The 22,491-nt window shown below is 46.8% G+C and overlaps 1 protein-coding gene across 19 annotated transcripts in view; it reads left to right on the top strand.

Annotated features, from left to right (window-relative positions):
• Positions 1–22,491, top strand: part of ZFAND6 (zinc finger AN1-type containing 6) — a 79,700-nt gene that overhangs the window by 4,574 nt on the left and 52,635 nt on the right. For 2 of the 19 annotated variants that reach the window (XM_070054593.1, XM_070054582.1), the window contains exon 1: positions 9,687–9,777. The exons of 8 other annotated variants lie outside the window; for them this stretch is intronic. The gene's annotated coding sequence lies outside the window, so the exon portion shown is untranslated. Of the gene's footprint in view, positions 1–9,624; positions 10,108–15,923; positions 15,994–22,491 lie in introns of those variants that run through there. 9 more of the 19 variants (XM_070054585.1, XM_070054597.1, XM_070054591.1 and 6 more) reach the window with 9 other exon arrangements.

The following is a 22,491-nucleotide window of genomic DNA, read 5'->3' as shown; positions in this document are numbered from 1 at the left end:
GTCACTTGCAGAGTGTCGGGATGCCTTGTTTTGGTAGGGCTGTGCCATCTGGCTGTGTTTGCATTTGACTGTAAGGGGTATGGGGTGTGTGTGTGTGTGTGTGTGTGTGTGTGTGTTTCCCCCAAACTTTGAGAAGGATTTGAAAGTTAGAAAGAAAAGCCACTCATAACATATCCCTGCCACTTTAAATAATCATTGTTGGGGCCTGCACTGTGGTGTAGCGGGTAAAGCCACCGCCTGCAGTGCCAGCATGCCATGGAGTTCCGGCTGCTCCACTTCCAATCCAGCTCTCTGCTGTGGCCTGGGAGAGCAGTAGAAGATGGCCCAAGTCCTTGGGCCCCTGCACCCGCGTAGGAGACCCGGAAGAAGCTCCTGGCTCCCTGGCTCCTGGCTCCGGATGGGTGCAGCTCGGGCCGTTGCGGCTTGTTGGGGAATGAACCAGAAGATGGAAGACCTCTCTCTCTGTCTGCCTCTCTTTCTCTCTCTGTAACTGTGACTTTCAAATAAATAAACAAATCTTTTTAAAAAAAGAATCATTGTGAATATTTTGTCAGGTATATCCTGGTCTTTCTGTGTATTTTCTTTTTTTTTTTTTTTTTAAGATTTATTTATTTATTTGAAAGTTAGAGTTACACAGAGAGAGGAGAGGCAGAGAGAGAGAGGTCTTCCATCTGCTGGCTCACTCCCCAATTGGCCGCAACGGCCGAAGCTGCGTGGATCCGAAGCCAGGAGCCAGGAGCTTGGAGCTTCTTCTGGGTCTCCCACATGGGTGCTGGGGGCCCAAGGATTTGGGCCATCTTCTACTGCTTTCCCAGACCATAGCAGAGAGCTGGATTGGAAGTGGAGCAGCCAGGTTTTGAACCGGCGTCCATAAGGGATGCCGGCGCTTCAGGCCAGGGTGTCAACCCGCTGCGCCCCCTCTGCGTATTTTCTTTATCTCTCCTCTCCTCTCCTCTCTCCTCCCCTCTGCTCCCCTCCCCTCCCCATCCATCTCCTCTCCTCTCCTCTCCCCCTCATTCTCCAAATGCCTGCAACTGCCAGGACTGGGCAGGCCTAAGCCAGGAGCCAGGAACTCAGTCTGGGCTTCCAGGTGGGGGGAGGGACCCAAGTACTTGAGTTAGCTCTGCTGCTTCCTGGGGTGTGCACTAGCAGAAAGCTAGAATCAGAGGGTGGAACCTGAACCCAGGCGCGTTGCTGTGGGATGTTGGTGTCCCAAGGAGTTTCTTCATTGTGAGGCCAAACACCTGTTCCTGTGTGCATGTTCTTAAGTTCTTTATTTTCTAAACTAGTAATTCAGAACAGCCTTGGGCTGGCTGTACTTTTTTTTTTTTTTTTTTTTTAAGATTTATTTATTTATTTGGAAGGCAGAATTACGTAGAGGCAGACACAGAGAGAGGGAGAGGGAGAGGTCCTCCGTCTGCTGGTTCACTCCCCAGGAGGCTGCAAAGGCTGGAGCTGCACCGATCCGGGGTCTCCTATGGGGTGGGGGTGGGGTGCAGGGGCCCAAGGACCTGGGCCGTCTTCTACTGCTTTCCCAGCCACAGCAGAGAGCTGGATCGGAAGTGGGGAGCCAGGACACGGGACACAAACCTGCGCCCACAGGGAATGCTGACACTCTGGCTGCACTTTCTAACCTGATCCCAAGTATGATCTGTTTCCCTACCTTTGTTTTATGTCGCGCGGTGAGGCCTGCTTCAGCTTTCACTCCTCTGCAGTCTACCCGGCTGCTCTTGGCGGAGAGCGTCATTTACGTGTGTAAATTTAAACGATTCAAACCCTTCAGTGGTGTGGCAGTACACAAAATAAATGCAGACCTCTCACTGTGGTTTTTATGTGCTAGACCAGCAATGCAAATAGGAAAATGATGGGAGCCACCCGGAGTAATTAAAAATTTTCTGATAGCCACATTGCCAAAAAGAGAAACAGGTGCAATATTTTTTATTCGGCCCCGAACGCAGTGGTTTCGGCATGCTGTCCATCCAAGAAGTTGTTACCGGGCTGATTGAGCGTGTGTTCCGTGTACAGCGCCTCTCACTTCTGCCTGGTCGCGTTTCAGGTGGGACTGGTGGTCACCAGGTTGCATTCGACTGCTCCAGGACCACCCGGGCCCTGCCTGCTTCGTAGACATCCTGTCCGCATGCTCTCCCTCACACGTGGCTCTCCAGCCGTCCTGGCCTTTTTGGGACTGTCGAGCAGGCCAAATGTATTCCCTTAAAAGTGTTGTTCTTTCTGCCTCGAGCTGTCAGCCGGGGTTCTGCCCACGGGTCACTCCTTCAGAGATGCCCTCCGCTGACCCCTGTGCTGCCCGCTCTCGTCGTCGTAGAACCCGCCAACTGAAGTCGTTATTGTCTGCATCCCCTGCTTGAAGGTAAACTACATGAGGACGGAGATTCCCTCCTCTCTATGGCTGGATCCCCAGGTATTAAAGATGTGAATTTTAAGGAGTACACGTACCATTTCATTTCATGAAAGTAGTATAACTTAGCGACCCATCGTGAGTAATTGTACTATATTTTTTCCCTCTCGTAAGCACTGTGAAGATCATCTTTAAAGCCACAGCTTCCTGTGTATTCCCAATCGTTTCCTCAAAGCATGAACCTCTTTTTCAGAAGTCTTTAAACAAATAGTGCCAGTGTTCCATACAGGTTAGACCAACACGGCAGTCTAAGAACGCACACTGGAACATTATCCGGCATCCTTGCCTCCCTTTTCATAGGACTTGTTGCGGTGCTCAGCAGAGGTGTGGGTATTGGACCTCTTCAGCTTTGTGCGTATTTGATTCCCTCCTCAGCAGGTGGGGTGGCAGCCCTTTGCTGTGTGCTGTGTACTGTGTTTTTCCTGCCTCTTTATTTGCCTTTTATTTGCTTATAGTTTTTTTTTGCTTTGTTTTTAAAAACATGCAGCATTTTTACCTTTTAAGAAATGCAGATTAATTCTTACTTATGGCTGCTACCTGGCTTTTATATTAAAAGGATTCTCCTATGCAGATAACTGTTTTCTTCTAGTTCTTTAGCTTCTAGTTCATTTTTTCATGTCGTTTTTGGTTCATCTGGGATTGCTTACTTTTATCACCTGGGACTTTGTATCATATCGGATTGATTTATAATATGTGAAGAGAAGTGTTATTTATTCCTTTTTTTTTTTTGACAGGTAGTTATAGACAGAGAGAGAGAAAGGTCTTCCCTCCATTGGATCACCCCCCAAATGGCCTCCATGGCCGGCGCTGCGCTGATCCGAAGGCAGGAGCCAGGTGCTTCTCCTGGTCTCCCATGTGGTAGGGCCCAAGCACTTGGGCCATCCTCCACTGCCTTCCCGGGCCACAGTAGAGAGCTGGACTAGAAGAGGAGCAACCGGGACTAGAACCTGGTGCCCACATGGGGATGCCAGCGCCACAGGCGGAGGATTAACCAAGTGAGCCACGGTGCCCACCCCGTATGTTATTTATTCTTAACAGTTATTTTAGCCTCGTTTAAGGAAAATCTTTGTTGCCTTGAAACAAAGCTGCCTTTATCATATATAAGTGCACATGCACTGGTTCTTTTTAGAATGGTCAATGCCAGTGTCTTGGTGCCCTTGCACATTCATGTGCCCTGGATATGCTGTTTTCATTTTGTGAACAAATATGTGTTTCATTGTGTGACTTTAAATGTACACTCTTAACCCTCCCCCTCCCCACACTCACCCAGAATTCTTGGTTACTGCTTTTGTTAATCCTTGAGTTTTTTAGTTGATTCCTTGGAAGCACAAATTGGCTTTGATTTAGGGTTCTTAACTTAAAAAATTCAGGGGCAGGCACTGTGGCGCAGTGGGTTAACACCCTGGCCTGAAATGCCAGCATCCCGTATGGGCGCCAGTTCGAGTCCCGGCTGCTCCACTTCCGATCCAGCTCTCTGCTGTGGCCTGGGAGAGCAGTAGAAGATGGCCCAAGTGCTTGTGCCCCTGCACCCGCGTGGGAGACCGGGAAGAAGCTCCTGGCTCCTGGCTTCGGATTGGCACAGTTCTGACTGTTGTGGCCAATTGGGGAGTGAACCATCAGATGGAAGACCTCTTTCTCTCTCTCTCTCTCTCTCTCTCTCTCTTTCTCTCTCTTTCTCTATTTCTCTCCCTCTGCCTCTCCTTTCTCTATGTAGCTCTTATTTATTCAAATAAATAAATAAATCTTAAAAAAATTCAATGTGTTATGTCTACACTTAATGTTTTATATTGTGTGATTTTAAAAATTCAGTGCCATTGAAACTTCTACTTGTCTGGGTTCTTGAAGGTTTGGTGATATGTGTAATTCCTGCGGTTTCCGTTCTGTGAGCACCCACTTCACGCTGGGCGTTGTGCTGGGTGCCCAGCGTTCAGCCGTGCACTGTGCGCAGCGCACAGCCTGTTGGGAAAGCGGAGCGCAGCAAGTCGAAGAATGGAAGCCGTCTCAGAGTCTGACAGGTGCTAGGAAGGTGAAGAAAACGTGCTGCTTGGTGGGCTGAGAGCCTCCCTCTTAGGAAATGACTGTTAAGTTGATTGTGGTACCAGACTTCCTCAGTCTGTAAGTAAATTTTTAAAAGTAAGGACAAACTGAGTCTTTTGGGTAAAATTTTCTGCCAAAATTGCTTTCCAAATAGCTTTGAAGCCTTCCCCCATCTCCTCACTGGATGACTGCCTCCGAGCTCATCCCGTGTGGAAAATGCGGCAGGTGATTCTGAGCTCCAGATCAAGGAGTCGCGTGGAGGAAGTGGTGTCCGGTAAAGGGGGCAGCTAGCGCGGAAGTGCTTGGGCTGGTGTAGACCGGGCGGTGTTGTAAGGAGTGGGATGAGCCTTACTCCGAGACCTCTCTGGGAAGGCGCTCACGGTTTCCACGTGGTGGGCCGCTTGGTGCGCTGCTCTCCTGTCTCCTCCCGATCCGTCTCCCACAAGTAGCTCCCACGATTTGCCCGCGGTGCTTCTCTTGCTGTTTCTTCCGTATTTCCTGTTTTCTCTGCCCAGGACTTTGTGTGTGTTGTGATCTCCTCAAGGACCCTTGGACTTCCCGGAACTGGTCGGGTCCTCCTGTTGGGTGTGCGCGCTTATTTTGTAAACAAAAAAGGTCCTCCAGACCTGTGTTTTCCAGTCTGACGGCTATTCAAATGAACTAAAAGTAAATACTATTAAACCTTCAGGTGCTCATTTGTGTTAGTTACACTTCAGGTGCTCACATGGCTAGTGGCGCCTGTACTGGACAGTGAAATGTGGAGTCTTTTGCAGAAATATAGCTTTACCTGAATTATAATCTTGAGGCTAATGGGCACTGTATTTTATTTACATTTACATTGCCACATATGTACTTGATTTATATACTCAGCAAGAATGAGAATCTCTCCATTTAAAAATTATTCATCAGGCAGGCATTTGGCGCAGCAGGTAAAGTGTGTGTTAGGGGGTACCCACACCCCATATCAGACTGCCTGGCTATGAGTCCCAGCTCCACTTACAGTTCCAGCTTTCTTAATGTACACCATGGCAAACACCAGGTCATGGCTCCAGCTCTCGGGTTCTGTCTGTGCCACTGGTGTGGGAAATTCTCTGGTTTTGGCCTGACCCAGCCCTGGCTGTTGCTGTTATAGGCATTTGGGGAGTAAACCTCAGGAGGTGGGAGATCTCTGTCTTTGTGTGCATGTCTCTGTCTCTCTCCCTTTCAAATAGTGTTTTTTTTATGTAAATTGCTTATCAGATGTATTATTAAAAATTTTATTACTTAATTTTTTTAAATTTTATTTATTTGAGAGAGTTATAGAGAGAGGGAGAGAGAGAGAAAGGTCTTCTGTCCGCTGGTTCACACGCCAAGTGGCTGCAATGACCAGAGCTAGGCCAATCTGAAGCCAGGAGCCTGTAGCTTCTGGGTCTCCCATGCGGATGGGCCCAAGGACTTGGGCCATCTGCTGCTGCTTTCCCAGGCCAAAGCCGAGAGCTGGATCAGAGGAGGAGCAGCCGGGGCATGAACTGAGCTGGGGCTGCACGTGGAGCCCACTGCTCCACAGCGCAAGCCGGTTTATTAGAATATATTTTAAAAGACTTGTTTATGTATTTGAAAGAGGGAGGGGGGTGGTCTTTCATCCCTTGGTTCACTCTCCAGGTGGCTGCAACGGCTGGAGCTGCAAGGATCCAAAGCCAGGAGCTTCTTCCAGGTCTCCCATGTGGGTGCAGGGGCCCAAGGACCTGGGCCATCTTCTGCTGCTTTCCCAGGCCACAGCAGAGAGCTGGATTGGAAGTGGAGCAGCCAGGACTCCAACTGCTGCCCATATGGGATGCCGGCACTGCAGGCGGCAGTGGTGGCTTTACCTGCTATGCCACCATGCTGGCCCCTTTAAGTATTTTAATACGACTGTTAGAAAACTGAAAATCCCTTTGGCCCCTGTTGTATTTTTGTAGGGTGGGAGTTCTGTCCATCTTATTTACCATGGTATCCACAGCCGCTACTGGTGCCCAGTACCTGGTCGGGGTGCAAAGGTCTGGCAAGTGAATGAACTAACTCTCAACTGCAGTGGCATTGCTTAACTGACAGGCAGTGTTACCTGCACATGTTTTGATTTTCAGAATTGTTAGTTTTCATTGTGACCACAAGTTTTAAAAAAATTTTGAGGAAAGAAGCCTTTGATAGCTAGAAAAATCGATCTTGTAATCTTTTACTTTGTCTTTTGGTTTATGCTGCTGAGGGGTAGAAATTAAAGCCTGCCAGTTTACTTTCTGTCCACTTGTCTTCGTCTAGCAGTTTTATTGATGATCTGTGTTATATTGTTGTGGCGAATGAAAATTTATGGCCCTTAAATCTTTATAGGTGAGGATTATGAATACTTCTTCCTTTACTTATGCTTTTATCTGCCTGTTGTTATCTTTGTTTGTTTCTAATTTCAGTTATTGGTTACCTTGCTTATTCCTTTAGACTTAGGACAAAGAGTTTGCTGTCTTGCACTCCCAGGAAGATCTCTTCCTATCAGTTTGGCTTATGCTTTCTTATCTGTCTGTGGCCTCACTGTGTCCTTTGTGTTCCGGGTTTGCTGGATGGGCCATTAATACCCTCCCCAACTCCCCAATACACACTGCACTATTTTCCCATAATGAGTTGGAAGATAGACAGCAGGGGTTGCAAACTCTGCGTACACCTTGTAGCCAAGGTGTACTTGCCAAAGCAAGGGTTTTTCTTTATTGTCTGTGCTCCCTGGGATGGTGGTTTTCAGACTCCGTCCTCACTGATCCCAGGCACGTGGCCTGGTCTCAGGGTGGTCCTTTCATCACCTCCTGCCTAACCCCCCAGTGGTGTCCAGGGAGAAGGCCCCAGATGAACTAATTGTGTAGGCAGAGCAGCTCGCTAAGACAGTCTCTGCCCTGCTCTGTGTATGCTCTGTCAACAGTTGTTTAATTCTTTAGGCGCTGGCTCTGTATTTAGGGTCTTTTTAATCAGAAGTGAAGTGGGACCAAGTTCAGTGGCTTGTTCGCTTCAGAATTGTTTCTAGCTGATAGTTTGGGAAAATCTCAAGGCTCCCACAAAGAATGCACAATGCATCCTTTGAGTGCTCGGTGTTGAGCTAGTGGTGTCCTCGTGAGCAGTCAGAGGCGTGGCGCTCTTGCAGGCTCCTTGTTCTGTTAAGCCATACTGTTGTCATGTAGTAGTCCTGCTTGGGAGTTTTATGGTCGGGATGCCACTTTAGTTATTTTGCTCTTTCTGGTGATTTAGAAATGCAGTAAAATTCCCCTGATTGTAACTTGTGTGACACCTGAAATGATTACCATCACCTTGACGTTCTTTCCAGAAAGCCCTGGAGGTCTCGGCACATCTGGAATTGCTAGTCTCTCTCTGTTCTTGGTTACGGTGTGACAGCAGTCTTGGTTATGTGAATGTATGGTTGGTGTCTGTTCCGTGCAGATAATCAACTTTGAAGTGAAAAGTGGATGTCAGAGCACAGGTTTATTTGGTTCCTCTGTCTCCTGCCAAATTTCGAGGTGAAGATGTTTACCATTTCTGTTTTTCTGTAATCCTTTAAACTTGTTGGTCATCTGCAGTCTGTTTTCCACAGTCCTGGGCTGGAACTCACTCACAATTAGTTGTTCTTTCTGCTGATTGCTCCTGCCCCTCTTCTGCTTCCAGGGTTCCTTTGCAAGAGTGTCCACACGGTGGGAAGAAAACCTGACCTTGACTCGCGAAGTGCTGGGCATTCGAAGCAGTGACTCCTTGCAAAGGATCTTGGGACTAGACCTCTGTGAATTGGCCCTTTCAGTTTGTCCACTTACAGGGCATAATGGGTGATGCAGCTGTTGGGGCTGCAGCAGGGTGTTGCTCCATGTTCGTGTCTAGTTGCAATTACGGGAATTTTCAGAGTTCTCTTTGTATTCAAAACTGTTTTGTGTTCCAATACAAGTTTTCTTGAGGGAAAAATGGTTGCAAGATTTTGCACTTCGTAAGCTGGGGCTTTAATTTAAAATTTGTTTAGTATGTACACTAATTTTAAGAAGTAATCATTCTAATCTGCTTTCAGTTTGAATTTATTTTTATGAATCACTGAATCACCGTCAGAATTTCTGGTGGAGGCGAAAATTATACTTCACTAAACATCCTAAATGCTGTTGAATCAGCCAGATAGTGATTAATGTCGGAGTAATGTTTGATGGGCCAAGCTACTAAAACATGAAAAACAGTTCTGATGAAAACATAAACCTGGATCATAAAATACAGCAAACTTAGTCACGGATAAAGTGACAGCCGGTCTTTTTGGCTTAAAATCGGAGTGCTTCTGTGGTGTCCTGTGATGCGGCTCACCGAGCAGCGTAAGGTCACACGCCCCGTCTTCCCACAGCGTGCCCCTGACACCTTGAGGGTTTGGAATAGTTTTTGCTCATCTTTTAAAAACAACAATTAAAAAAAACTGAAGTCTTCCTGGATCTTATACCTGAGGACGTCCTAATCCTAAGAACAAGTGATCTTTTTTTTTTTTTTTTTGAGATCTCCATTTGCAATGGATGAGCATTAACCTTGACAAAACATTCATACAATGTACACCTGCTAAATGTGCAAATATTAAAGTTTGAGCTTGAAGTGGGACCATCAATCTTCGATGTCACTGAAAATTTTACTCTTTTGTGATACTGAGAACGTGTCAGCGAGTTTGATAGGTGGCTTAGGAATAAGTCTTTTGCTTTCAGTATTTTAGTGCTATATATTTGCGCTTAAGTTAATAAGCTTCTCTTTAAGTCTTAGAGAAAATATTGTTTTGTTCCTCTTACGAAAATTTTGTAGTGGATTTTCTGTTGCCGTTTTACATTTTCAGACAAAATGTGAACTCTATTAAAATAGGAATCTGGCTTTTTAAAGTGTAACTCTCCCCCCCCCCCTCGAGGCTCTGTAAAAAAATGTCAAGTGATTTAGGTTCAGACCATTCCTTTTCCTCGGTTGGTTGAAAGCTCCTTCCGTGAGATGTTCATTGCTGCTACTTAGTTTATTTTTCACCGAGACAAAAGAGAAAGCGAATAGTATATGATGGGAAAACCGAAACGCTGCCTCTGTTTCTTTAAGAAGCCAGCTTATCCAGGGGGTTTTCGTGCGTCTAACCTAACCTGCTAGCACGGAAAAGTTCTTTAAAATAATGGATATTAGCCGGGCCCAATCACGGCGGCCAGTGCCGCCCGCGGGGAGGAGACTGCCCGGGCCGGCCACTAGGCTGGGGGAAGGTGGAGCTTGGTGTTCAGGGTTGGTTGCTTTGGAGAACAGCTTCAAGTGAAGTTAATCTGAGGTGAAGCAAACAGAAAATTGTGGAGGTTCCGTGGGTAGGATTTTTGTTCTAATCCTTTAACGACCTTTGCTTTTATACTTCTGCTCCTTTATGCTTCTGTGTACGCCGGGCTTTGGCACTGCTCTGTTTTCTGATGCAGACGGAACATTAAAATTAAGCAGGGAGGCAGAACAAAAGGGCTGTTTGGACAGGAAATAGGTGTTCAGAGAATCAGACTTGACTTTCTTTTATCCTTATTTTTAGTTGGGGATTTGAGTGTCACTAAAGGACCTTTGAATCCGAATCATAGCCAGCAGCAGGCTTATCTCTGGGGTTGGACGTCTGAGCAGCCGTTGTCAGTTTTCATAAATGACATCTGGAGGAGGTCTGTTTGTGTGATTTTCCTTAAACTTAAGGTGTGGAGTTGCTACCACGATAAATGTGAGGGACTTAAATTTGTTCTTTTTAGAGAACTGAAATGCCAGTGCCAACTGTTTAATTTTCTTTATCACCCCGGCGCAACCCCCCCCCCCCCTTTTAACTTTGATATATTTTAAACTTGGCAGTATGTTGATGTTTTTAATGCGCTCATAATTTTAGGCTTTTTTTTTTTTAAAGTCATTGAATCATGATTTGGGACAGTAAAACTGATTTCTTCAAACTTCATTTCTTTCAAAGGTCAAATTAAGTAAGTAATTAACACTGTTGAGATAGGAAATGAGTTTGATTTGTGTTTTTAAAGGCTGTAGGTAGGCTACTGAAACTTTTTTTTAAAGTACTTTTAAGACCATTAATCTTATGTATAAAATGATTGTAGTGTTTTAGAGTTCTAGGATTTTTCTTCAAGAGATTATTTTATTTATGGTGTTGCTCTTTTCTGTCATAGAAATTTAGGTATAAAAATTCATCTCAATGATCAGTCCAAATGCCAGGTGACCATTTTTAGTCTCTGTACTTGTATTTTCTATGTTACTTGTGCCAGATCATGCAGTCTTTTAACTTAATGTTTTTCCATTATGTCTGTTGCTTTACCAGTGCTATAATAATAAAAGCTAGAAAAGTCACCCATTTGCCCACAGTATCGTTGTATGGAGCTCACATTCTTTCCATCTGCCCTCCTGTGTATCATTCTTGCATTTTTCCAGTAATTGTGAATGCAGTTTTGTACTCTCTCTCACTGAACTGTATCATCTGCTGTTAAAATTGCTTTCATTCCAGTATTACATAGTTCTTTTCCGTTGGTACAACCTTAATTAACCTAGTCTTTGGCCTCTTCAACTCTCAGGTTCTTAGTTTTTCAGCATTTAAAATGGTATCGTGTTGAACACACTTCTGTGTGTATCTTTAAAATATTTTCCCTTTAAAAAAAAAAGGTTTATTTCTTTTTGGGAAAAATCCCCTGGAGTGGGCTTACCTAGATCAAAGGATATGAAAACGTCACTGGCCAAATTCCTCTTCGGAAAGGTTACACCAGTTTATATTGCCACCAGCAGGATGCGCTTCAAAGTCTCTCTAATGGGCCGCCCCTTAAATTTTCTATTAAAGTGTGCCTCTGGAGCTCTGAGCTGTTGATTAGTTTTTGCCTACACGGATAGCCTGTTTTAAACTCCATTTTTCCAAGATACAGATGCGTCTAAATCCATTTTCTGGATATTAAAATCAGCTGAAGGACATTGTGACCATTTTTGCTGACTTGTTGGGGATTTTATGTGTTGCCTGTGCTGCTGTCACTGAGTAGAGGGCTTGATATTTTGTGCCGGCTTTGTTGAGGCCAGCTTTGCTTGTTAGTATGTGCTGCTTTGGGTAAGTACACACGAGGAGAAACACTGCCTTTCAAGAAAATACATCCTGGACGTTTGTAGAGGGGCTAGAGTGTTCCGTTTCACGTGACCTGTCTCTGAATAGCCCGTGTCCCTGTGTGCACGTCCGAAATTTGTTTAGTACAGTTCAAAACTGGAGAATCTATACAGACTGTTGCAGGGTTTTGCATGGTGTGTGAGCCCCTCCGCCGTGCCTCACAGGTTTCTGGTTAAAGGTGTGAAGGTAGCTAGCGTGCTAGACAGCGTGTTTTGTGTTTTGTCTCTCACAGGGACCTCCACTACCCAGTCTGTTGGAGACCTGGGTTCAGCTGCTTGGGCTGTGAACTAGTTGACTGATGTTCCAGAATAGACATAAAAAGGTGTCTAGAAGCACTATTCAAGATAATTGACAATATGAATCTAATTTATAAGTGGGGGCAAAGGCAGGCCCCGGGCTGAGCTCTGAGCCGCAGGTCCAGTGCTCTTGAACAGGAAAGTTGTTAGCTCATTTTGCAGTTGAAGTGATGCCACTTATTTTCTTTAAACTTTGTTTCGACTTACTGTTGGAATGTTTGTCACTCAGTGTTTCCGGGGAGAGTTTTTTTTAATGTCTATTTTAATCCTTATCATTGAAGGATAATTTTTCCAGACACTAGTTTTTTTTTTTAACATTTGGAATAGAATAGAAAAACTTAAAATTTACCACATTTTTATCTCTTAATATTTCTGAATTTGGGAAAATGTGAAATGCATGGGCACCTCGAGAAGCTCTTGGGCAGTGGAGTTTAAAGGGGGATTTACTGTGCAGAAGTCTTTGAGATCTAGGCGTAGGTTTTCCACAGCATGCGTTTCCCTGAGCTTTTGAAGTCTCCTTGTATTAGATTTTCTTCTAAACAAAACGTAATCCTTTTGCTGCCAGAGAGATGAAAATAATTTAAAGTAATCATTTTAGTAAAAGTCACTCCAAGTTTTGGCAGTTGATCCTGTTTTAACAGAAGGACAAGGTGAAGGTTTGCCTGCTCTTGGGACACTGGAGTTCTGAGAAGCTGTGATCTTGGTGGTCTCTCTGCGGTGTATCTGGTTGGCAAAGCTAAGGAGCGTCCTCCGTTTCCTATTGGGAGAGAAATACCCTTAAATTGACCTTGATATTGGGGCAAAAATGTGAATAGTAACAGCTGTTTTATTCTTTTTAATGGAAAAATCACAGAGGGTATATCCAGTGCTTTCACAGTCTTCCCTGTTAGCTAATTTAAGGAGAGTGTGTGGTTTTTTTTTTTCCCTCTATAATATAAGGAATCGTAATGGGGGGTAAATTGACAAAACTTGCAAGAAGCTAGCACTTGGCTTGGCGTGTATGAGGTTTCCTTGTTCCATGACGGGAAATGACCGGCTCAGTGGTGTTTTTCCTCCATGTTGTCTTTACGAAAAGAGGTGAATGTTTTAGGTGGTCACTCCTCTGTCAGTGACTTAGGAAGCGCAGACTTAGAACAGGTGTCTGTGAGCCTGTTTGAATTCGGTTTTCTGTTTGGATGTCATCAGAAAAAGTGAACTTGAAAGTTTTGTGGTTGTTTAGCAGTATTTTGGTGGAGGAGAGCGCATCCATCTATTCTCGTTGTACACTTTTCTCCCCCAGTTTACGCTCACTGGGTCTGTAAACACACCTGCCGCGGATGCTGGTGAGCACTCTGTCAGCCCTGCTCGCTGCACCTCCTCCCCTCCTCCCCTCCTCCCCTCCTCCCCTCCCCCCCTCCCCCCCTCCCCCCCTCCTCCCCTCTTCCCCTCCTCCCCTCCTCCCCTCCTCCCCTCCCCCCCTCCTCCCCTCCTCCCCTCCTCGCCTCCTCCCCTCCTCGCCTCCCCCCCTCCTCCCCTCCCCCCCTCCTCCCCTCTTCCCCTCCTCCCCTCCCCCCCTCCTCCCCTCCTCCCCTCCTCGCCTCCTCCCCTCCTCGCCTCCCCCCCTCCCCCCCTCCCCCCCTCCTCCCCTCTTCCCCTCCTCCCCTCCTCGCCTCCTCCCCTCCTCGCCTCCTCCCCTCCTTGCCTCCTCCCCTCCTCGCCTCCCCCCTCCTCCCCTCCCCCCCCCTCCCCTCTTCCCCTCCTCCCCTCCTCCCCTCCCCCCCTCCCCCCCTCCTCCCCTCCTCCCATGAACTTGCTGAGGCTGCCTGCATGCCTGCGTCCCGTGCAGCTTTCCCCTTACCAGCCGTCAAGCCACAGAGCCTGGTGGGTGTCGCCAGCCCCTGCCCTTTCTGTGTGGTGTATAACATCCTATGTATGTTAATAGTTCCCAGACCTGGAGCCCCACGTCTCCAGGTCACCAAAATGAACTGTCCAGGCCAGCGCCTGGGTGTCATTCTGCTGCTTCCCTGTCACTTCCATTCGCCACAGGGCCCTGTCCATTTCCAGTCTGTGCTATCTCTAGACTCCATCCACGTTTGCTTTTTCCCTTCCTTAGCCCAGGCCACACTATGGTTTTTCACCAACATTACTAAAATAGCCAGCTAACTGATGTTTACTTCCAGTTTGGGCTCTGTGTAATGCATTATTTACGGTGTAGTCATGTCTCTTTTTCTCTGTTTAAAATTTGCCACTGATTCCTGGTAGCCCTGTGAACATTAACAACCCAGGGTGATTAATGACACCAGCCGAGTCTGTGCTGAGTATTTTCTCAGGTAGTCCCCAAACAACCCTAAGAGCTACAGTATCGGTACCTCCCTCAACAGAGAGTCCAGAAAGACTGATCTGTACAAAGTTGCCTTAGCTGGCCGGTGACGAGCGCACGCTGACCCAGCATTGCCAGGTCAAAGTCTTTGCCTGTAAGCACTGAGCTCGGGCCCTGCCACCTGGCTCCTGCTCAGTTCTCTGCCCTTTTCCCACACCGCTCTCTGCACCCTTTAACTGTCCGTTTGCAGTTCCTCCTTCAAGGGCACACTCAAAACTTGCTGCCCAAGTCTAAAAATACTTTAAGAAAAACATTTTCAGAAAAAGGTTTCTAACAATTTTTGAAACTCTGAAAAAAGGCATGATTCCTCATCATCCTCCAAATGTAAGATAAAAGAATGAGATATAAGGAAGGTAAAGGTGGTTTTCTAAACGGGTTCACTTTTGAATTTCAAAGCTGTTGATTCCTTATATTTAACAAAAGCTTGAGACCCAGTTGTCTCAGAGGAAGAGTTGGCAAAGTGAAAGCACTCCGAGTTATTTGAACTGCTAGTGGCCTCCTTAGATAGCAGGTGCCCGGGATCTGTGCTCGTTTTGCATCCAGGTGTGTTAAGGTATACACACCTGTGGGGGCCAGCGCTGCGGTACAGTAGGTTAAGCCTCCACCTGCAGCGCCGGCTGTCCCATAAGGGCGCCAGTTCAAGTCCTGGCTGCTCCACTGGGCAAAGAGCAGAAGATGGCCCGAGTCCTTGGGCCCCTGCCCCCTCGTGGGAGACCCGCAAGAAGCTCCTGGCTCCTGGCTTCAGATCTGTACAGCTCCTGCCGTTGTGGCCATTTGGGGAGTGAACCAGCGGATGGAAGACCTCTGTCTCTCCCTTTCTCTGTCTGTAACTCTACCTCTCAAATAAATAAATACAGTTTTTTAAAAAATGAAAAGAAAAAAGTATATACCTGTGGACACAGGCCTCAGAACTTCTACTGAGTAACTTAAAGGTAGGGGGGTAGAGAGAGGCCATGTGTATTCTTTTTATTAACAAAACTTGAATATTGTAGCCTGCATCACATGAAAATTGAGGTAAACAGAAATAGTTGACTTGGAATATGTTTCATTTAAAATATTTCATTGTTTTTCTCTTCACCTGGCACTGCTATCACCCGCAACATGTTTTAAAGAGAAATTACCCACCCTCCAAAAAGTGTTTTCATTCACAGCTTTTTTTTTTTTTTTTTTTAAAGATCTATTTATTTATTTGAAAGGTGAAGTTAACAGAGGGAGAGTCAGAGAGAGAGAGAAATCTTTCATCCACTGATTCACTCCCAGTGGCTACAATGGCAAGGGCTGGGCCAGACCGGAGCCAGGAGCCAGGAGCTTTATCAGGGTCTTCCACATGGGTGCAGGGGCCCAAGCATTTGGGCCATCTTGCACTGCTTTGCCAGGCGCATTAGCAGGATCTGGATTGGAGCAGCCAGAACTCAAGCCCTGAGTCCTTATGGGATGCTGGCATTGCAGGCGGCAGCTTAGCCTGCCCATGCCACAGTGCTGGCCCCTCATCCATAGCTCTAAAAGCAAGCTGGTAAAGGAAGAAGACCAAATGGATAGAACTTTGAAGTATGGGTAACTATTACCAATAATTTTTTGAAGCGGTCGAATATTTAATTATAGTTGGAGGTAAAGGTAGTTATAGGCTTGTAATAAAAGTTTGTGTTACTGGTTATGAAAGCAGGGGTGCTTTTGGTTTTTGTTTTCCAGTCTGAAGCTTTGTTGAGAAAGAAAGTGCCGTGCTTCTCAGGAGTCTTATTGGCATACTTAATTATCCCAAGTAAGATTTTGCTGTCTTTAAATTAAAAGGTGTAAAATAGTTTGTTTTGTAGATTTTTAGTTTTACTTTTTTGTGTAATGTACTTTTCTATAATTTGGGAAGGATTTTTTTCTTTAGCTTTGGTAAGTAGAATATACAACCATTTTTTTCTTAAATTTTTTAGATAACTGCTCAAGATATATGTCTTAATGAATACTGGATCTCAGTTTTAAAGAGCTTTATAAAATACGTTTACTTTTTGTAGGAAAACTTATTCTTGGCAGAGTATTTAAAAGGAACATCTGTACTGAAAGGATCCCATTAATGACCTAAAATAATTGTTTCAGTAGCAAATTCTTACTGGGTTGTGTGTTTAGAACCTAATTAGGTGGTTACTCAGCTGAGTGCAGAGGGAATTGGGGTAGTGCTTTTCTGAGAGAAGTTCACCTCCTGTTAGGTGCAGCTGGCCGGGGTGAGTGGCTGTCTTCTGTCCGGTAGGTCGGCGCTGTGTATTACCAGTGACATATGGGGTTTCTATACGTGATTGTCGTGGGTGCTCCGTGGGGACCAAGAGCACTGTAAGCTAAGACAATCAGGAAACCAGAAAAAGCAACATCTGAGCCCTGCCTTGAAGATTGGTTCCATATGTTTGAGACCACCCAGTGACAGCCTTTTTTTGAATAGTTTATTTTGAATGTAGAGCAGCATTTTATAATATTCACCTGAAAGTGGTAACATGGGGAGAATAAGAGATTCCAGATGCTCCAGCTGAAGGCTGGACGCTGGGTTAGCGTGTGCGCTCTGATTTCCCACTCATCCGGGGAGCTCTCACTGGGTGGGGAAGAGGCATGGAGGCCACTGAGGCTGCAGGAGTGGCCTGGCTGTGAGACCACGGTGAGAACCAGAGAGTTCGTCAGACTGTAGTGTCGTAAGATGGGTGTTACTTTTGTCCCAGTGTCACAAATGACCATAAAGCCGTGGAGACATTCGGGAACTTGACAGGTGACGAAGAGCTGATCACAGGTCAGAGCCTGGATTCACACTGGCAAGGCTGGGACCCTGTGTGTGTGGACCGTCCAGGTTTGCTTGGGGAGGAAGGGCAGTCCAAGGCAGGGAGGCTGCCAGACATTGTTTTTGAAGCTCCCTGGTGATCTCAGTAATTTTATTAATATTCTGAACTTGGGGTTTGTGATCTCAAGCTCACTGTGATGGACAGGGCTGACAAGCATTGTTCTTTCTTATTTCGGTAAGCATCAAGTGGTAGAATTGTTAGAGTTCTGGATCCCCAAGGATTTTTGTGAAGATTCGACAGCTTCTGGCTCCCCACCTTCCACCTTTCCCTTTCTGCTGAGTTTCCATTTTCTGGTTCTTTGATTTCCTATAAGCTTAAAATAAGAATCTTCTCTTCTCTTCTCTTCTCTTCTCTTCTCTTCTCTTCTCTTCTCTTCTCTTCTCTGCTCTGCTCTGCTCTTCTCTTCTCTTCTCTTCTCTTCTCTTCTCTCCTTTTCTTTCCCTCCCTCCCTCCCTCCCTCCCTCCCTCCCTTCCTTCCTTCCTTCCTTCCTTCCTCCTCCTCCTCCTTCTCCTTCTTCTCCTTCTCCTCCTCCCTTTTTTTTTTTTTTTAAGGTTTATTTTAGAGAGAGGGAGAGATCGTCCATCTGCTGGTTCACTCCCCAAATGGCTGTAGTGGCTGGAGCTGGGCTGATCAGGAGCCAGGAGCTTCTTCCAGGTCTCCCACATGGGTGCAGGGGTCCAGGGACTTGGGCCATGCTCAGCTGCTTTTCCAGGTGCACTAACAAGGAGCTGGATTGGAAGTGGAGCAGCCAGCACTGGAACCAGCACCCATATGGGATGCTTGAGCCATCGTGGCAGCTGTACCTGCTATGCCACAGTGCCAGCCACAAGAATTTCTTCTTAAGAAATGTATTAATCAATTGGGCCGGCGCCGCGGCTCACTAGGCTAATCCTCCGCCTTGTGGCACCGGCACACTGGGTTCTAGTCCCGGTTGGGGCGCCGGATTCTGTCCCAGTTGCCCCTCTTCCAGGCCAGCTCTCTGCTGTGGCCAGGGAGTGCAGTGGAGGATGGCCCAAGTGCTTGGGCCCTGCACCCCATGGGAGACCAGGAGAAGCACCTGGCTCCTGCCAACGGATCAGCGCAGTGCGCCGGCTGCGGCGGCCATTGGAGGGTGAACCAACGGCAAAGGAAGACCTTTCTCTCTGTCTCTCTCTCTCACTGTCTACTCTGCCTGTCAAAAAATTAAAAAATAATAAATAAATAAAAAAAGAAATGTATTAATCAATTGATCTATCTTCACTTCTCTTGATAAGGAGTGGGTGTAGTTTGGTGGACTGAGCACCTAATTTGTGCCCTGGTGTACACGTGTTAGTTTAAACTTACCCAGTCCTGTGAATTGGTTTCTTAAGCACTTACTCAGTGCTTTGCTAGAAACATATGTTGAGGAAACATGCAGAGAATTAAAATGTTCAGTGAAACAAGGTAGAGACCAGATCTTAATAGGACTGGAGTCAGAAGACTTTATAAAGGATAAAGGGGCTGTGCTAAGATTAGAAGATAAATAAAAGGCAACCAGGAGGCAGGCCTCATAGCTTGAGAGAGAGCAGGGACCCCTGGAGCTTAAAGGGCCCTGAGCAACAGTGGCAGAATGAGGCTGGAGAGATGGGCAGAGCGAGCCTGCTCTCTTCATGCTGGGCCCTCTCTGGACTGTGGATCTAGGCCATGGTCTGATCATGCCTGCTCGAGTATCTTCCTTTACAGTAAAGAGGGGCAAGGCATTGGGGGGTTCAGCTCACATAGCCCACAAGAAACAGAGCTCGACTTTAAATCTAGGCTGAGAGTATGTCAGCACTGTGCTTCTCTGTCTGTTTAAGGCCCTTTGGTCGGGAACACAGGAGGCGGAGTGTGTTTGGCACCTACTCTGTTAGCAGAAGTCCGGTGAGAAAGGTCACTTCCTGTGAGACTTGCCGGGAGACACACCTAATAACTGAGGCATAACTGGCCAGCACCTAAGCAGGTGTGCTGGCCACATGTGAAATACTGATCTAACGACTAATTTACATTTTGGGGGGAGGAGGGCTGTGGGTCAGAAATGACTAAGATGCGAAGACAAGAATGGCAGAGAGAGTGACGTGCTCTTGCAAGAAAGAGGCGGGCAGAGCTGTTTTTTTGGAACAAGTTACTGAGGTGTGTTGAGTTTTGAGATTCAGGACTCTCTTTAAAGTCAGTGGAGGGTTTTGCACTTCCTGGCCTACAGGTCTGGCTCTGAATTAGACAGTGGACACAGAGGTAAATCAGACTCACAGCTGCCACCGCTGTGCACCACGTCTGCCTCCTCACGCCCCGTCCTGAGTTTGCCTCCCGCACTGCAGCCTGCGTCTGGTTGAGAAGATTGAGGTCCCTTAACTCCTCCTTGGTCCCCAGACCTGGCGTGGCTTCCTCCCGCTCCCGCTCCTGCTCCTGAGTTCCTGTGCGGAGTGAACAGGGCACCTGCAGCAGGGTGTTCCTGTTGCTGCCCTGACCGAGACGGTCCCAGAGGACACAGGCCTGTGGTCGTCTCCCGTGGTGGCTGCTGACTTGTGCCTGTTCCACAAGGGCTTGCCACGGGCGTGAGGCCTGTGTGTCTAGCTCCGTCTGTTTTCAGGCCATTGCTCTTCCAGGTAAACACCTGAGACGCGTGAGCAAGGCGCCTTCTCCCGTCCCTGCCGTCTGTCTCTGTCTTGCTCTGTCATCATGCCTCCCTTTCCCCCTCACCCGCCCAGAAGTCAGGTGTGTTTGTGTGTGTGTGGCTCGGCCTCACGCATATTGTGAAATCTTTCTGTGAAGTTATTCTTCGTTCACTCAGAACATAGGAATGAATGCCTGCTGCGTACGGGTGCTGTGCCGATTGCAAGTAGAGCGTTAAAGGCGCTAGTCCCGCTCTGTGCCGAGGATGCTCGTGTAAGCTCGTGAGTGGGACCGTAACCGTGAACGGCTGCATGCAATTCTGTTGCTTCAAGCACTGGAGGTAGTGTAACCATCTCCCTATTCTTGCCACTTTGGGGCCAATTTTTTTTCTTTTCTGTGAGAAGCAATGCTACCATTGTTGCGTGTCCTTAGTATAAATTCATGGACGTGGAATTTCGGGTAAAAAAGTATGCGTGTTTTTAACTTACTGTACTGGAGAAAACTTGAAGTTCACATTTTATTGACTGATGGAAGAGACAGGGAGCCGTCCACTAATTCACTCTGCAGATGCTCAGAGTGGCCTTCAGGCCAGGCCTCGGACTCCTGGGACTCAGGCCTGGTCTCAACATCGGTGGGCGGAACCCAGTTCTTGGAGCCCTCGCTGCTGCTTCCCCAGTGTCTACGTCACCAGGAAGCTGGAGCCGGGAGCGGAAGAGTGGTTTTGAAGCCAGGCACTCCTGTATGGGATGTGGGCCTCTTAACAACCACGCCGAATGTTCCTGCATGGTTCCTAGCATGTCTTGCTAGGAAGATATGAAGAAGATAGCTCATCTGTACCCACGCTATGCGTATGTGTTAATGCTTTTCAGAGATTGCCAGTTTGGTAGGTCAAGGTTTTTTCTCGTAATAAGACGAAACTTACATACCACAAAATCTACCCATTTCATAAATGTTCGATCATTTTCAGTAAATTTACAAAGTTGTACAATTAAAATCCAAATTCAGTTTTAGAATATGTCATCCAAAATATCTCTCGAGCCCATTAAAAAACAGTCCCCAGTCTGCCTGTACCTCCTCTCCCACCCCCCATTCCTGGGTAACCAACAATCTGCCCTCTGACAGAGCTTTCCCTTTATTGACATTTCTATAAATGGAAACATACAATATGTGGTCTTTGCTGGTTTTGTAGTGGTGCAACATCACTAGCTCATCCTTTTTTTTTTTTGATTGTGATAAAATATACATAAAACTTGACATTTAAAACTTTTTTTTAAAGTTTTTTTTAATTTATTTAAAAAGCAGAGTTATATATATAGAGAGAGATCTTCCATCCGCTGGTTCACTCCCCAAAAGGCCAAAAAGAGCTGGCTGATCTGAAGCCAGGAACCAGGGGCTTCTTCCCCCAAGCACTTGGGCCATCCTCTGCTGCTTTCCCAGGCCATTAGCAGGGAGCTGGATTGGAAGAGGAGCAGCCAGGACATGCACCGGTGCCCATGTGAGATGGCGACACAGCAGACCACTGCTTTACCCATTACATCACAGTGCTGGCCCTCCATTTAAAACATTTTTAAGTAGATCAACAGCATTAAGTATCAGCTATCACCACTATCGATCTCCAGAACTTTCGTTTAATTTTATTTTTAAGATTTTATTTGAAAGACAGAGTGACACAGAGACTCTTCTGCCTGCTGATTCACTCCCTAAGCACCTCGGGCAGTCAGGGCTGGGCCAGGAACTCCATCTGGGTCTCCTACGTGGTTGACAGGAACCCAAACACTTGGGCCATCATCTGTTGCCTCCCAGGCCCATCAACAGAAAGCTGGATCAGAAGCGTAGAGTATCCGGGACTTGAACCCAGGAACTCCAGTATAGAATGTGTGTGGATGTGCCAAGCTACCGCTTAGCCTGCTGTACCACAACTTTTTTTTTTTTTTTTAAGATTTATTTATTTATTTGAAAGAGTTACATAAGGAGAGGAGAGGCAGAGAGAAAGAGAGAGAGGTCTTCCATCCACTGGTTCACTCCCCAATTGGCTGCAATGGCTGGAGCTACGCCAATCCAAAGCCAGGAGCCAGGAGCTTCCTCCGGATCTCCCACGCAGGTGCAGGGGCCCAAGGCCTTGGGCCATCTTCTGCTGCTTTCCCAGGCCATAGCAGAGAGCTGGATTGGAAGAGGAGCAGCCGGGACTAGAACTGGCACCCATATGGGATCCAGTGCTTCAGACCTGCTGTGCCACAGCGCCGGCTCCGCATCACTTTTTTTTTTTTTTTTTTTTTGGACAGGCAGTTAGAGAGACAGAAAGGTCTTCGCTCTGTTGGTTCACCTCCCACATGGCCGCTACGGCCGGCGCATTGCGCTGATCCGAAGGCAGGAGCCAGGTGCTTCTCCTGGTCTCCCATGGGGTGCAGGGCCCAAGCACCTGGGCCATCCTCCACTGCACTCCCTGGCCACAGCAGAGAGCTGGCCTGGAAGAGGGGCAACCGGGACAGAATCTGGCGCCCCAACCGGGACTAGAACCCGGGGTGCCGGCGCTGCAGGTGGAGGATTAGCCTAGTGAGCCGCAGCGCTGGCCACAACTTTTGAAATTGTACCCGATAAAGAACTTTTGAAATGGTACCTAACTGAACTCCAGTACCTATAGAACAGCAGCTCCCTAGTCCTTCCCCTCTCTGGTCCCTGGTAACCAACATTGCATTTCCTGTCTCTGAATTTGACTGCTTCATGTAAGTGGAGTCAGCGAATATTTGTCATTTTGTGTCTGACTTGTTTCACTTAGCATAATTTCAAGATTCATTTATGTTATAGGATACATCAGGATTTCATTCCTTTTAGGCTGAAT

Source organism: Oryctolagus cuniculus, chromosome 12, assembly GCF_964237555.1.
Source record: "Oryctolagus cuniculus chromosome 12, mOryCun1.1, whole genome shotgun sequence".
NCBI lineage: Eukaryota > Metazoa > Chordata > Mammalia > Lagomorpha > Leporidae > Oryctolagus > Oryctolagus cuniculus.
This window is presented reverse-complemented; position numbering and strand designations above follow the sequence as displayed.